The following is a 10,110-nucleotide window of genomic DNA, read 5'->3' on the forward strand; positions in this document are numbered from 1 at the left end:
GGAACATCTGTGTCATGAACAGAGGTGATGTTGCACATGTGAGCAGTGAAGCCTGTAGAGGGTTGGGCTGAGAGCAAAATGGCATCACTTACAAGAAGGGCCTCCTCCCTCTACCCCTGTTTTTTGTGCAGATCCAATGGAAGGGGTGCTACCTGTCTGCATGTGCATGCTCCTGCTTTGCCTTTGTAAATGGACCCCAAGACATAAACAGGGAGCAGACTAGAAAAGGGTGGCGCAAAAGGCACCCTTGGTCTTGCCAGGTCATCATGGTGTGCCCAGCAAAGGTCTCTCCCTTCCTCTTTCCTTGCTTGGTGGCTTGGGCTTGGTTCTTAGGCAGCAGCAACAAGCAGTGCTCTGTTGCTTGCCCGCCTGCTACAGGGAGCATAAGGCTGAAATAACCCAGCTGATATTAGGCCCAAAATGCATTAAAAGCATTTCCTCAAATAGGCAGTTTTTATTTTAATAAGTCGTATTTAATAGCCCTCAGGACATTGGCTGTGTGAGAGGAAAGGGTTATGTCCTGAAAATAAAGTTGGATGGATGGGTGGATGGATTGGTGGATGGATTGGTGGATGGATGCCGTCTGAAAGGCTGCTGAGAGTTTGGTGTGGGGTGAGAGGCGTCATATCTTCCTTAGAGAGAGGAGCCCTTGCAGTGTGGTTGAACAACAGGGAGGGGGATTAGCAGGGGAAGCACTTTGACTGAGAAATGTTCTTTTAGATTAAACAACAAAACTCTGCATGCACATACAGACTAGATCTTCATAATGCGGCCAGGCTTTGACAGTGTACTGCAGCATTGTTGCTATTTATAATCAACAATTACTAACACTATAACCCAGTAAACTTAGTGGTAGCAATTACAGCAACATAAATAGCAATCCAGATGACTAAAGGCATTGCTGTCAATGCGAGTGGCAGCTATAGCATTAGAAAAAAAAGTTGGAGGGAAGATATTGAGACTCGATATATGAGCTTGGGTCTGCTAGTCTTTTATATACCATTTTTAATATACTTCCTGAAATGAAGCTTCAGAAAGGTACACTGCCTCTTTAAAATTAGTCTAGGAACTACAGGTAGTTCACATTATTTTTAAAATAATAAATCTCTCTATATATATCTATATTAAAGTATATATGTATACATAAGTTGGCTAGCCTACCTTGTGGAAAGGCTGCAGCTAAACTAAGTCTGAGCTAATATTGTATTACCATGGTCTTCTGGTTTGTAGATAGCCCTTCCTTATTAGATGAGGTTCTGTTCTTGCTCCACAGAAGGTGCCTGTGTATATAACTCCTTTGTATTGCTTTCTGCAGAGTCCCTTATATATTTCTTACTACTAATGCTGTGTAGAAAAGGAAATCCAGAGATTTTACTACTGATAATTAACCATATAATGGCCATTAGCAAAATAAAGATTTAGTTGTTTGGAAAACAGATTATTTATATTGTGTATGGTTTATTGCCTGATTACTTGTTTGGTGACTGGATATTCTTTTCCTTCTCCTGGTCCTTTTCTGCTTTTTCCAGCTATGGTGTTTACTCCTCACTTTGATTATCTAGCAGGCAATAAAGTATATTGTATGTTTTGAAGCCAAGTGGTGTGATTCTTACTTGTCCATTACGGGGAGTCTGTGTCAGTGGAGGGAGCTGGAGCTGCTGCCTGGCAGGAGGGCGGCTCTCCAGCCATGGCTGGCACCTCTCCTGGGGCAGCTGCTTGAGAAGTCAGGGCCCAGGGGAGTGCCCATACAACAACCCAGCATTTCCTACTCAAAAGGAAGGAGCTGCAGTCATAGCCTTGCCTCCCAGTCATCCCTAAGGACATGAGGAGACCCTGTGGGCACAGAAGAGTCACTGCATATCTATTAAGCTCACATAATCACTCTTTTTACTTCTCCATCATGGACAGTGGTGGCAGTGGCAGGTACCGTCACTGTCACTGGCAGCTTCTGACTCTCTCAACAGCCTTGTGGTGCTGGGTTTTCGCCCCAAGGTACGGATTTTGGCAGAGCTCAGTGCTCTATCCCAGGCTCAGCTCTGCAGCCTGGCCAATAACAGCAGGGCCTGCTCTCCTCCACACAAGGCAATGCATCCTCCATCCTCAGCAGCTACACACCCAGGCAGAGTGTGTGGAAACATTGTTCCAGGCCACAAGCTCATGCAGTGTCCAATGGCCCAAACGTGCCTGCTCTGCTTGTTTAGGGCTGTATTGCTTTGGTTTGTTTTGGTCTGAACGAGGAACCAAGTCCTGCGTGGCAGTTCCTCCCTCCTGACATCTGGGGCATTTTTGTGTGCAATTCAAAAATTTCACTCCCAGAAGTGACTGGTGGGAACGTGCCCCTGGCTGTGTTTGCTGGAGGAGCATGTCCTTCTCTGCCGCATTCCCTTCCTCTTCCTCGGCCGTGGCTGCTCGGAGGTCACCTGTCACCTCCCAAGGGAACCGTGGCCTCACCCTGCACTTTGCCCTCCTCTCAACAGCCTTGGCACAGCACAAGGGGCTACAATCAGGTCACTCACCTCACGAAACCAGTCCTTCTCCGGGAGCCAGGATGTGGGTGCATGTCCTCATGCTCAGGGAACAAGGTGTGAGAGAGCAAAGCTGCCTCCCACTAAATCTCCTAAGAAACAAACAGCTTTGGCATCTGCGGAGATGAAGTTGCTAAAAAACTTAGCTTTTGTCAATCAGCATAATTTTCTGGTGTTAATTTTCCCCCATTCCACCCTGAAGCAAAAGTTTAAATGGTGGTGCTGTCTGTGCAGCAGAGCTTCCCAAAGAGCAGTAGAAAACTCATTCCTAAGTCAAATGGAATTCTTTTGTTTCAGTTTTTACCTTCACATATTTTGCTGGGTTTTGCATGGGCATATGTGTGCATGCTACACACAGGTACACATGGAGGGACAGGTGAAAAACCTTAGTCACAAACCTCCAATATGGTCCCTTACCATCTGCACCTCTCCTACTGGGAAAAAAATGTGGGTTTTTTTGCGTTAATAAAAGTATTTAGAGGTTTATTTAATTTATTTTGGCATCAACAGGAAAGACAAACCAGAGACTTGCATCCAGGAAATGCCTGGCTTGATCTTGCTGTGCTTGATGCATCATGGGGGAAAAAGGTCATTCTCATTTCTAAGCAGTGGGGCTTCTCCCTGGGATCATGTCCCCCTCAAACACTGTTCTTGTGTCCTCAGATGCCTGTGCCAGGACTTGGCCTTACTTGCACATCTCGCCTGGAGAAATTAGTTGGTAAAGTAGGCAGCAGCAAAGCTGGCAGCTCAGAGTGGGTACAGCAGCCCACAACATCTATATTCAGCAACTAATGAGCACTGGAGAAAAATCTCAATTATGAAACATATTTTATACGCGTGTGTCTATATTGTATATTTTTTCCTTTTTAAAATTGCTAATTGTGGCATATTTATGATTGACAGTTTGAGGGGTTTTTTCATTGTACAAATTGGATCCTCAGAGGCATTTTTACCAGCACAAATGAGATGTTCAAAAAGAAGGGCTGCTGCAGGTACCTAGGGAGGTTAATGTCTTCGTCTCTGGATTAGTCCAGCTGGCAATCACAGGGACCATTTGTACAAATAAAATGAATCTTGCCTTCATGCTGGCCCCAGGCAGCAAATGCTCCAAGGTTTGCAGAGGGAAGGCTTGGGTGTGCTCCAGGCTCTTCCAGCAGCTGTGCTTTCAGTAAACCCCAAATATTTATATCATATCAAACATTTGCTGTGTGAGAATGGCCGGGCTGGTGGTGAAGACCCAATGTGTAATACCACTACTAACCAGCACCAGTGAATTTTTATTTTTTATTAAAGCATCATATCAAACAATATCCCAAGGCTATGAAGGCCTGAAACTGGGCTGGCCATCATGGTGTGCCACACCCCGAGGCTCAGGGACTGCTGGTCTCAGACACATGATGAATACGGTCCCAGCTACGGGTGACAAGGCATTGCTGACAGAAAACCCATGTGCTACAGCTCACTCACTGGCTTTGGCCAAAACTGCTGCTGGGAGCCTGGACACTGGCCTGGCACTGCAGTGAGTCTGAGGCCAGACATCCAGTTGGGCTGGAGCCACCCACCCTGCACAGCCATGTGTGGAGGGACCCCAGGACAGTGGCCACCCGGTGGCACTGGTCTTGCTTGCAGTGTGATAAGAGAGGATGCTGCTGAGTCCCATGCTGGCAGCTGTGAGGGAAGGCACCCCAGCACATGCACTGTGGAGGCTGTTTCACTTGGGGTTTGATGGGAGGACAGAAGGGAGAAGGGGAAGCAAATATCAATCAGGAACCAAGAGATGGAGGTGAAGCTGAAGCCACCCAAACCTCTTGCAAGAAGGGAAGGAACTCACCTTATCAGGGAAATGTTAGTTGTGAATCTTGAATTATGTCCAAGTGCTGCAGGAAGCAGGCATGGATTAATGTTTTGAGGAACCCTCACCCCCAAAATATGTTCTTATACCCCGAGCAATCTGCAGGGAACTGAAGACAAGTTGTTTGCAACTGGCCAGGAAGCCAAAAACATTTCTTTTAAAACTTTAATTCATAGATGTAACCCAGTTTGAAAATCCACCTATAGACCATTTTAATGTTTGCTGGTGCTGAAGCTGGGGATGGTTTAACGCCAGTTCATAGAGGGAGGGTGACCGAGTCAATGAGAGATCACCTTGCCTTTGTCTTTACAGAATCAATCCTTAAACAGGAGAGTAAAAACAGTCTAAGCAAGAAGGAGAGATCATTCACTAAAATATTTGTCTAGAACAGATGGCTCTGGTGACTCAGACAAAATACTCCCCCTGCTACAAGCTAGCTGGAAAACAACCATGGTTTGCCATTTAGGAAAAAATGACACACCATGGTGATGAGCCTATCTAGGAAACATGGAGGGGGAAAAAAAAGCACTCAGAGGTCCCATTTACAAGATAAAAAGGTTTATCTGGATCATTTCTCTGGTCTAGCACCAGCTTGGTAGTGCCTGTGTGCAAGGATGGGGTGTGGAACATATCAGGAACTGATGTGATACTCATCATTTTTCAGGATGGAGTTATATCACCTACAAACTCCCAGGGCACAGGAATTTTCATAAATACCTTCAGTTTCATAGTTTCAGTCATGTCTGTGGCATCACTGGCTTTTTCTTCATTTGGGAAAAATTATAGGATACAGGTATTTTTGCCATAGCTTTTATGCCTTAATTCACCTTTCCTTTTCTACCCTTGCAAATTCACTGAAATATTTTCTTTTGTTGTTTTTGGTTTTGCTTCTTTCTTTCCACTGGCTACTTTGCATATACCTGCTGCTCCACCTCTCCTTCTGAAACTTTATATATGGCCTGCTGTTAAGTAGAAGATTTCCAGGGGGGAACCATAATTTTGGCCTTTAAAATATCTGGTTGGGCTGTTACATTTGCTTTCTTGGTTTCCACTGAAGGTTTCCTTTCAAGACTGTGCAGCAGGAGCTTCTCAGACTTTAGTCGAGTGGACTAAGAAGGGTTGGATTTCAATCAAATCCAGTAATAAAGCCTGCAAGCTGTTGGAGGAAAGCAAATGTAGAGTGAGAAAGAAAAGATCTGATTAACCATCTCTTTCCTTGTTTTCCAAGCTGATGGACCATCACTGGTTGCAAAATAAGGCTACTCTTGCCTGTGTTCATAGACTATGGTGCATTCACCACTCCTGTATGGTATAATGTATGTAATATACCCATACCTGTAATGTGTGTGCTTGTATCTCATAACTTACCTTATATACCACAGTGCAATAGCAGAAGTTCTTCTCTTGTGTGAAAAACAAAAGATGCACTTCAAGAAAGGTGCAGCACAGAGCTGTATTAAAGGGTAGAGGAGGCCTAGCCAATACTTTGGTGAGCTGTACCAACAACTACAGCCGCTTCGTGCTGATGTGACCCCCCCACAACCAGTCTGACATGAAGAAAATACCACTGAAGACTCTCCCTCCTCCTCCCTCTTCCCAGTCTCTGCTCTTTTCCAAAGCATTGTGAGCTCCCAGCACTTTCTCTTTGCTGCTCACTTGGGGTTCCCCAGTTCTTGGCCTGGCTGATCCTGCTATGCATCAAGGATGTTTTGTTCAGGTTTCCCAGTCCAAGACTGTAATCTGGATTAAGAGCACGTTCAGGGCATGGAGCAGTCCCTCTCCAAGCACAGGTGGGCTGTTTTCATACACTTGGTAAATAAACAAGTAGTGACTTGCACCTTTCAGCACAGGGTTCTTCTCTTGCACTGCTTGTTTTGGGGTTTGGCATCTTTTCCCTCCTTGCTTTTTGACATGCACTGTGCTATCCATTCATCTGCAGAGCTTGTCAGGAGCTCACACTGTCACCAATGAAGTATGTGTGGCTCCTGTAGCTGGCCCTGGGGGACAGGAACCATCTTCTCCTCTGTCGCCTTCAGTGTGACTGGCACAGTCATGAGATATTTTATCATACATTAATTATACTTCCTCACTGATGCTGTACACCTTCATTGCATACTCAGTAGGACATTTAAAGCTGTTTATGCTTTGGTGCTCTGGTGTAATGCCATTGCAAATGCCAACAGCTGCCTCATTCAGAATTTGGTGAGTTTCTTTGTTTCCCCACTTCCCAATACTATTTGGTTTGTATCATTCACTGGAGAACTGCTGTGAAGAACAAAGGGCAGCATAAAGGGCTATGGCAGTATCAAGGCATCCCCTTTATTAAACAAACACCGCTGTAAGGGTGGGAGGGTGACACATCTAACACGCTGCTCCAAGGCTCATCCATCCCTCCTGATCCTCACCCTCTTCCTCAAAGCTAGGCTGGGGTTCCCTCCCCCACCTCCTGCAGGCAGGCAGGAGATGATGAGCTGTACGGCCACCTCTCCCCCCCAACCTGGACAGCACCAGCCGTGCTGCTGCTGTTGAAGCAGCAGAGGAGGCACCGGGGGTCAAACCAGGAGGGGGAAGGAGCAGGAGCCCAGTGCCCCCTGCCCAATCTCCTGCTGGGATGAAATTCTCCAGTGATGGCAGGATCAGAGGAAATGACAGGTAAGGGGGACTGTAAAAAGAAAGCAATTGCCCTCCTCCTTCTCAGAACCTTTTTTATCCACATTTCTTTATATTGTTAAATAGCAGTATCACAGTACTGTTCAGCTTGCTCAGTCTATCAAAAATTACCCTGTCTTTTCCTACGTACATACCAGTAAGGAAGGACATTTTAGGTTCTTACAGTGGTACCCACTTATCTATGCCAGCCAAAACCTCACAAACTTCCTACACCAGAAACTGCCTGGCTCTCTCAAAGTCTGACATACTTGGTGCAATGTATTCATTCTTAACTGTAGCTCCAGCTACAGAGGGATTGTGTTTCCAAAAACCTCACTGTTTTATAATTGCAGTGCAGGCTACAGAGGAATCTATTACCAAGCGGGGCTCCTTTAATTATAATTATATAATTTTATTATGATCCTTTAATTCTCAGTGTTTCTTAATGTGGGACAAATCAAATCTTCCAAGTTCTATCTAGGCCAACTCCCCATACCTGCAGAGCTCTGCACACCACACAGCACCTTTACTGCCACTTCATCTTTAATATGGTGAATTTTCACTTTTTCAAGCAGCTGAACAAATAAGAAATGTCAGAGAATCCTAAATCACCTTTTGCCTCAGTGAGACTATCTTAACTGGCTATGCTCAAACTTAAAAATTAATTGTAAAGAACAGACCTTAAAGATCCCTTTTCTCCTTATTGTTGTCTTCAAACTTTCCATCATTTGTCCTTGGATGAACCTTCTGGTCAACAGCAGAGTGAATTTCTGCTGGTTTGTTGCTTTTTCTCTTTCCCATGTACCTAATTTATTAAAGAATACTGCTTTCTTACACAGCAAAAATACAAACCCCAAAAAACCCAAATGCCCAAAACAGAACCAAATGTTGTTGTTCTGAAAGCAATTCCCACAGCACTTCTAGGAGACAAAAAGGAAAGGCAAATGAATGCAACCAAATATAACCTCAAGCCAAACCTAAGGCTGAAGTTCTAAAAAAGGTCATCCTTCATTTTTCCATGTCTGGTAATTCCTAGTTTAACCTGCACCCACAGGGAGTGCTGCCTAACTAGCTAGAGCAGTTTCAAAATCTTTCATTAAGCGCAGGTACATAAATTGTGAATGACAGTAAAATTCAGTACTTTAATTCAAGCTGAAGGTGTGCCAGACCTTACCCTGCACCAGGCAGTTACTATGGCCAGGGGACATCACTGAGGTGTGGAGGTAGCATGCTGACTTCATTTGACAACTCTGTGTCCCCAAGGACCTCTACATGGTCAGCTGGTGGGTCACATGCTTGCACTATACAGGTTGGAAAAGACCTCCAAGGTCACTGAACCCAACCTTTCAACACCACCTTGCCAACAAAACTAGGTGCCACGTCCAGTTGTATCTTGGACACCTCCAGGAACAGTGACTCCACCACTTCCCTGGGCAGTCCATTCCAATGCTTGACACCCTTTTCAGTAAAGAAACAGAAATAGTCCCACAACTCCTGAAGGGTCCAAAAGTACCACTGTTAGAGACAAGTTAGGAGAAATTGCTCCCACACTTCCAGCAAATCTGCAGTTCCTATGCCCTTTAAAAATACTTCTCCCACCAACTACGTATTCATGGCAGACTCTCTTCCCTGCACTGCACCCACTCTTCAGCCCAGTAATTTCAAAAGCCTCCTTTCTGTAGTCTTTAAAAAACAAGCAAGGAAAAGAACAGAAGGAAACCAAAACGTGTTTCAACACTGCAGCTTTCCACCCCCAAAGCAGATGATCCTTGTCTCCTTGCTATTTACATTTGTGTATTAAATTTTCTTGCCAATTCATCATTTCACTGAAAAATAATCTGGTTCTGCCCTTTCCTTGTCCTTTATAACTACTCCTTGCCCTTATACGACAGTCCAGCCACAGCAGGGAAGGGGGCTGAGACAGGGGTGCAGGCACCCTGTGCAGGGTTTGGGGCACACCTACCAGGCCATGATGGACCACTGCCCCACTTTTGCAGCAGGCACAGTAGACAATCAACAAGGAAACAAGAGACACTTCCAGCTCACAAACTTTTTTCACCATGAAAGCTTTGCAAGAATCCTCAAGGATACAGGAAGCAAGATGTACTGTAGTCCAAAATAGTACTGGCTGTATCTATGACACAGGCACAGAGCACCAAAGCAGAAAAGAATTATTTACTATAGAAAAAAAATTAAATTCTTCTGTGAAGCAGAATGAACTAGAGAATGCTCACTTCTACTATTAGGCAGGTAGCTTGGTGCTAAACATTAATTTACAGAGCTCCCACAAAGCACTGAAGCTTCTGTCAGAAGGCTTCTTTCTGGACTGGACAGCTGAGGTTGGTTTTCCTGGCTTAACTGACCGGAGCAGTCAGGATTACAGGTATTAGGTATCCCCAACAATATTGCATTGAGATATCCTCCAGCCACATACACTTAGATTAGCACCATTTTTCTCACCTCAGAATTCAAGCACGCAGTTTTCCCGAGCTTTAGAACCAGGGCCACTCTGAGCTTACAGTTCACTTTGCAGTTAGGTCCCCGCACAGCAAAACTGTAAAACTTAAATTTCATCGCTCAAACTGCGGTTCACGGCTCCTTTAGAGAGGAAAGTGTGTCTAAGGAAGTCACAAAACATTTCTGAAAGGATCTTTTAAGTTCAACAGCCACGGTTCAAATCACCTTGAACAAGCAGGGAATTGCTAATAATTTCAACTGTTCCCATCAGCTCAGCTCCACCAAAGAGGATATGTGAGTGGAAATGCCAGCTCTTGTGGCCTTCTGTCTTTTCTCCACTGTCAAACATCAAATGTAACTTCAGAAAATCCAGAATTTATGCAGTAGTGCTTTAGCAGTAACACAAGAAATCCTCTTCTCATGGAAACACCACTCCAGCACTATGAAGACTGACTAGAAATATGCGGTGCTCTGCTGTGCTTTTCAAGTTACACCAGGAGCTTGTTAGTCCTCAGCTCGTATTTCCTCCCACAGCATAACTCCAGTGACAACATCTGATGGGTGATGTCAGTCAGCACCACTGAACTTATTACAGGGCAATCTACACACCTGCTTCACCAACCAGAT

Source organism: Chiroxiphia lanceolata, chromosome 2 (assembly GCF_009829145.1).
Source record: "Chiroxiphia lanceolata isolate bChiLan1 chromosome 2, bChiLan1.pri, whole genome shotgun sequence".
In the NCBI taxonomy this organism is placed as follows: domain Eukaryota; kingdom Metazoa; phylum Chordata; class Aves; order Passeriformes; family Pipridae; genus Chiroxiphia; species Chiroxiphia lanceolata.